We start from the raw sequence: 7590 nt of genomic DNA, 5'->3' as shown, positions 1-7590 counted from the left end.
AACATAAGTGGGATTAGGAAAATATTTATATGATTTTTTTTTATACAGGATACAGATTATCAGTAGTATGACATAGAGCAAACCAATCAAAATCTGCCCTATGAATTTATACATCCTTGTAGATGCTCCTAGTGTATGTAAACCACGTCTTATGATGAAAAATGCATGTTGATACTTTATGACTTGTGATTTTTCAGTTTTATGCAGCAACCACTGAAAATATTAGCTTTAATAAACTGTCATCTGATGAGTCGTATTGCCTCTTTATGAACTTGGGTCAGGTTTGCATCACAGAGGTTTTCAAAAACCTGTGACCTTGTTATTTTAATAAGCATTCTAGTAAAATTCAGGCATGCCTTCAAAGTAAAATCCACCCTCCAGGTAATGAGATACTGTTACTCTTCTGGAATTAGTGCACAAGTTGTATGAGATATATGACATCATAAGCTAATGTTCACAGTAGGAAAAATCTGAAAAAAAAACATTTCTTGTTGTGTTCAGAATGTTTGCTTACTTTGTAAAACATACATTTACCCAATAAAGATTAATAGTCATAAAATTGTACTGATTTGTTCATATCTATATTTAACAAGGACCTTACCATTTAGAGACTATGGAGATGTATCTTAATATATATTTCCTAAGCATTAATTTTCCTACTGACTGGGAGAAAGACAACACTAAGGGTCTAAATAAGTTTATTTTACATGTATATGTGTTTGTGTATTTATGCAACACACAAAACTTAGATCTCTAAGATTCCCTTTGGGAACTTAGCCTTCCTTTATGACATAGTTATTTTAATCCATTTTGATCAGAATAAACCACCTAGAAACTATGATACATATGCTCATTTTAAGCTAAGCTCCTTTACATTCTCTCTTGTAATGGCCATGATATAAAAGAAAGCAAAAGTTTCACCATTTTCATTTTATGAGGTTGTTGTAAGTTGGCCTGCTAAGAGTGGAAAGCAACTAAGAATCACCACAACAGCTCCTGACAAATGAACCGCAGCGTGGCCTCAATCCAAGGGTAAAGCTAAGAGGCCTTTTACATCAAGGTTGAAACTTCCTAGTTTTTGTATGAAATCTGTACAGTCTTTTTCCTGCAAAGTTATCACATGAAAGCTCTGCTGAGTGTTGTAATACTTTACAAATTAACTTCCCTATCAGTGTTAAAGATCCCTCATAATATAGCAGGTGATGTAAAAATCTGTATGTTCCCGTTCCTCCAAATTAGTAAGTTTTACAGTGGAAAGTTTGTTTTCTCCCAGAAATGTTGATGAAAATTAGTCATCTTTCCATAGCTGGTGATAAATTAAAGCCTCTTGCTCAGCATATGATCAAGACAAAATGTCTTCTGCCACAGACTTTTGTCCTCTATTATAAAATAGATGGCATCTTGCAATTTGTGTTATGAGTGAGAAACCTTCTGGAAACAAAAAAGCCACAATTCGGAGTATTCTTACTGTTTCCTTGCCTTTGCTGTGCTGAGTCTATCCCTCTTTTTCACTTCATAAGCTCCTGCATTTAATCAAGACTTGGCAAGAGCTGCAAGCCCCTGCATGCCAATGGAGCTCTGGTTTGGTAGGTGATATCCTGCCTCTGTGGTAGGAGTTGACATCCTAGCCGGAGAAAACACTGCCCTACACAGAGACAAGTTGAGCTCTGTTCTCTGTCTCCCCTTCACACTGAGGCCCAGGGACCACTGTCTTCCTCTGTGACTGGATTAATGAAATCAGCACATAGTGGTTTAAAATCATGGAATCATAGAATAGTTAGGGTTGGAAAGGACCTTAAGATCATCCACTTCCAACACCCCTGCCATGAGCAGGGACACCTCACACTAAACCATCTCACCCATGGCTCTGTCCAACCTGGCCTTGAACACTGCCAGGGATGGAGCATTCACAACTTCCTTGGGCAACCCATTCCAGTGCCTCACCACCCTCACAGCAAAGAATTTCTTCCTTATAGCAAATCTAAATGTCCCCTGTTTAAGTTTTAACCCATTACCCCTTCTCCTGTCACTACAGTCCCTAATGAAGAGTCCCTCACCAGCATCCCTGTAGGCCCCCTTCAGATACTGGAAGGCTGCTATGAGGTCTCCACGCAGCCTTCTCTTCTCCAGGCTGAACAGCCCCAACTTTCTCAGCCCGTCTTCATATGGGAGGTGCTCCAGTCCCCTGATCATCCTCGTGGCCTCCTCTGGACTTGTTCCAACAGTTCCATGTCCTTTTTATGTTGAGGGCACCAGAACTGCACACAATACTCCAAGTGAGGTCACACGAGAGCAGAGTAGAGGGGCAGGATCACCTCCTTCGACCTGCTGGTCATGCTCCTTTTGATGCAGCCCATGATGCAGTTGGCTTTCTGGGCTGTAAGCACACACTGAAGCTGGCTCATATTCATTTTTGCATCAATCAACACCCCCAAGTCCTTCTCTGCAGGGCTGCTCTGAATCTATTCTCTGCCCAACCTGTAGCTGTGCCTGGGATTACTCTGACCCAGGTGTAGGACCTTGCACTTGTCATGGTTAAACTTCATGAGGTTGGCATCAGCCCACCTCACAAGTGTGTCAAGGTCCCTCTGTATGGCATTCCTTCCCTCCAGTGTATCAACCAAATCACACAGCTTGGTGTGACTGGCAAACTTGCTGAGGGTGCACTCACTCCCACTGTCCATGTCACCGATATGGTGACATGGTTTGTATGAAGACTGTAAAGCTGTCAGTGGTAGAACCTCAACATTGTGCATCTCCATCTGAACACATTCACAGGGCATCCTCCATGAACACATACACAGAATAATAAAACCCATATGCTGCAGGGTTTTGTTAAACAAAGAGACTTCTTCTGTTAACTGGTGAGAAATTGCACAAATGGAGATTCTTCCTTCTGTGTTTCTGAAAACAATCTAGCAGACATGAGAAACTCCACAAAACGTAGTGTTTTAGAAGAATCATATTATTACAACACCAAGAATGGAAATGCCCATGTTACAACCATCTTTGATATCTTAGCTCCACTTCCCTGTGAATGAGTCTCACAGTGAGTTCCTCACATTATCTAGTCACATGCTACTTCTTGGCTTCATCCAGCAGCAATTGTATAATTGTATAATGCTTGCTGAATGAGGCATGGGCCATATGTATGTGATGAGAATGTGACAGTAATAGATGAATAGAAACCAGCTTCACTCAGTAACTCACTCCAAATGTATAGTTAATGGAGCCCTATTACCACAGAGAGAGCAAGGAAGAACAGCTGAATTAAATTCACAGCAGCAACTTTCATTTTAGCATTTTCTCAGATTCTAAGAGTTTACTTTTTCAATCTTAGCAATTCTTTGAAATAAAACCACTCCAAGCTCCCACAGAATGCTTAAATTGATGAGAGTCAAGAAAGTCCCTAAGGACAGGAACTTCAGGCCAGGAGATAGGAATTCAGAGTGCACCATTCTGTTATGTGAAAACTCCTGCTCTGCTGCTGAAAGTGCTCGATGAAATTCAATTTTTGATCATCATTTAACCTATGAAAGAGTAGAAGCATGATTGTTTAGAATAAGATCTTTCTGATACTGCGTCACTTCAGATCAATGTTTGCTTTCCTCCAAGACTGACTGCTTCTCAGAATGGTCCATGTCTGCTTTCTCAGATTATCAAGGGCACACAAAATAAAGACCATGAATCAGGTATGCCATAGCTAAGGTGCAGCTCTATGGTTCAAGGGCAAGGTGATGGAAATATTCTACAAAACCAAAGGCTTATCACTAGCAATGCATGAGAAATTGTCTTTAATGAATGCAGTGGACAACACTATCCAGAAGGAATGACTCGCTGGAAATAAGTTCAGGGCAGGATGGCCAAGCAGTAGTATTTGTGGTACCCAGAACAGACCTGAAGCTCAGTATCCAGGCAAAGAAAATCTGGGAATAACTATGGTCTAGAATTTCCAGTCCCCACAATGTTGGTTAATAATAAACTCCCAGGAAAATATTTATTTTCTACTCATTAGTGAATATAAAAATTAGCTATATAAAGCTACTTGCCAGTCATTTCATCTAAATCATGAAAGCACAATAATACCATAAGCAGTGATTCAACTGAAGTAAAGATATTTTGATTCAGATATAAGGGTAAACATCCAAAGACCAGAAATCACTGTCACAGGCATCAATAATTTGTTATCCTACTTTAAAAGAGTAACACGAGGCAGATTTCTGGCACTCTGAAAGTTAATGGCAAAGCTTATTCACTGCAGCTCGGACAGACCATCACCCTTATGACTGGACTAAACAACTCACAAACAGTAGTTTTTCTAGAATATGTCAGTCTTAATGAAGTAGCACAAGGCAGCTTATATGATTACTTTCTGTGGACGAGACTGAGCTTTCATGTCTAGATCTGTAATTCATAATGTCAGAAAAACAGATTTTCAAAGAGCATGAATTCACAGCTACCTTAGAGGGCTATACAGATCTCAGGGTAGGTTCGCTCTGAGGCTTTTTGCTGTTATGCGGTGGAATGTACACTTAATAGAGAAAGTGATAATGTGCAAACCCACACTCACACAGAAGCAGAGAAACAGAAAAACAAAGAGATGCTCCAAACTGAAGAATTTACTGAAATTGTAGAGATTAAGCTGCTGCATTTGACAAAAGTGTTGAAGGAACGACAGTGCGTCACAACACAGTGTAAAGTCAGAAATGTGGAGTATCATGTATATTGTCTTTGTGGATATTGAGAAGTGTTATGGAGCACAGATTTAATTCAAGCAAGACAAAAATTCAGATTTGGGATAAAGCACCCATGCTTGAAACCATTGATAAAATTGGGACACTACCTTAAATTCATGAGAATCCTTAACAAGTTCTCAATTTCAGATTAATGTCAATATATTTGAATTGACTAGAGAAGTTTCACCCAAAGTAGTGTCCCAATACTTGCATTTTTAGGCAATTATAATTATCATGATTTCAAATACTATAACACAAGTGAGCAATTTTTGCTTTTTCATGTAACAAACCCAATACTATCTGAACTGATACCAGTATCTCTTTAACCATGTATTAAGATGGACTAAATTACAAACAATATACATGGGTAAGGGGAGAATCCAGGGCTTGTGTATAGCTGTAACTTCACACTGCTGCCTTGGTATTTTTCCAAAGGACTGAAAAGTCAGAGTATTTATAAACAACAAATCTGATACAAACTGTAAAAGTCTGGCATGCAGTGTAGCCAGCCTGCAATACAGAAGTGCCTGTACCTCTGCAAGAAATGTTGATGTAACATACAGTATATATAAAGGTAATTCTTTTTTAACACTGACTACAAAATACACTGATTTCAGTATAGGAATTACAAACATTTCACAAGACACAGACTGATGTAATTCAATAAAGCTCACAAAGCAGTTTGACAAGGTGTGAAACACAACCAAGTGTCCTCCCACCCACACTGAGGTTTTAATCTCCAATCTCCTTTCCTCTACCCATTGAATATACATAGCCACTTACTTGCTGCTGCATATTAATGGTGTAGATTAAATGGTATTGCATAGGTACCATTTTTACTGCAAGCCCATGCTAGGGGATTGCTCCTCATTTTTAACATATATTTTCTGCTGGCCAGCTTACTGGTTCAGGAGAGTTTACCGGATTCAGATAATCTGACTCATCTCCTGGTTAAAATCGGATTTCGTTTCTTTCTCATGCCTGTTTATTTCTTAGTTTCTTGAAATATTTTTTTTCCCCATGAAATGCTGCTCTCACCTCCCTGAAAATGAAGTAATTTAATAAGGTCCTGACACAAATGTTTCTGTCACAGAATACTCATTGTAATGGGACATAACAAAAAAAAAAAAACAAGTGCAAAGGGCTGCTCAGTTAAACTGTAGGCAAAATCCAGACATTATCAAGTGCGTTTGTGATTATGGTGTTACTTGTGTGAAATATGAATCCACTTCTCTAAACAAGATAACAAGGTTTTATTAAGGGACAAAGTCAATAAAGCAAAAGCAAACAGCGGTGGATGCGTGACGGTAGCCAGAGGCGCAAGTCATTAGTATTTGTTAACAGGTTTATAAACTTTCACAATTCCATTAGTCACATACATATTCATAATCCCTGCATATAGGCAGGGAACATTATAATTAAGTCCAGTAATTTATTATCATAAGTCTCCTCCTCTTGGTGTCTGTGCACTGCTCTTCAATAATTGTGGGCGGGGGTCTTGAGGATGAAGTAATCAGTCTTCTTCATGTGAGTAGGGGTCTTCAAGATGAAGTAAGCAGTCTTCCTCGCAGTGTGCTTTTCACCTTTGGCCCAGTTGGACGCCTCAGTAATTACACAACTCACTAAAACCAGACATATCTGTAATTATTCTAATAACTAACAAAGATTTGAAACAGTGTGACCTTCCTGCAGGACAGGAGTATCCCAAGCTAGCAGATGTTTGGGAGGCTCTGTCTTTGAACTAACTGATAAGTACAAAGATGGTGTGAAGTAACTCCTTCATGCCTAGTGGAGTCACTAGATCTTGTTATCTCACCACAGACCTACAACACAAACATTGTTCTTTAAAACTAAAGATACTTTAGAGGACCAGTGTGAAACAGTTAACTCACATTTAGTGGCGCCACTAAATTCCACAGGCTAACAACATAAACATTGTTCTCTTTCTACAACCTAAGTTAAACTAAAAAGTACTTTAACTCTATATTTTATAGGCATTAGTTTTTCTTCTATCAAGCATGCAAACCCCCCCCCCCCTTTTTTTTTCTTCTTTTTAACTTTACAGGTTCTTCTACTATATGACTCCGGTTTGCTCATCTTATGTCTTTATTGAGCTTTGGTTTTGTTAATATAAACTTGTATAGTTATATCCACATAATCACATCTATGATTTGCAAAAGCCAATACATTTATGTGTTTATCACACTTGGATGTAACAAAATAAACAGTGGCAGGTGAATGAAGGCTACACAACGGAAGTGCCTGTTCCTATTCAACACAAACACAAATGGATAATAAACAAAACAAATGAGCTTCATTTGAATGAAAATGCACATATTTTTCTCCTCACTGTAAGTTCTTGTGGGTGGCACCATGGCCATGGATACAAGTACCTGCACTGCAGGACCAGGTGTCTACCTGCAAAATGACGGCTATTCTGGAAATGGACCTCTTTTGTTATTGTAGAGTTAGAAGAAATTTTGCATTCATATCTGCAGCCTTTACACACTTTTGGAGTCCAACAACTTTAAATAAATCAATAAAATGACCATGGAATTGATTTTAAGGCCCTCTTTGCGCTGTCTCCTACCTGAAACACGGGAAACAACGCAGTTTTGAAAAGCTGCATTAATTCAATGCCTGTTTCATCACCTCTCCTGGATGGATGTCTGCTCCTGTGAGCAGCCTAAACAAAAACAAAACGTTCACGGCCTCCAGTCAAACATGGCTCCGTTTCTGGCAGGCCGCACTAAAACAGCAGCTGTGTGTGAATGTGGGCTTTATTAAACCTGGCCTGATTTAATCAAACATAAACCCCTGTGCTCTGCGGAGGGGAAACGGGAGACATTTCTGG

Source organism: Melopsittacus undulatus, chromosome Z (assembly GCF_012275295.1).
Source record: "Melopsittacus undulatus isolate bMelUnd1 chromosome Z, bMelUnd1.mat.Z, whole genome shotgun sequence".
NCBI lineage: Eukaryota > Metazoa > Chordata > Aves > Psittaciformes > Psittaculidae > Melopsittacus > Melopsittacus undulatus.
Note: the sequence above shows the minus strand (reverse complement) of the source record.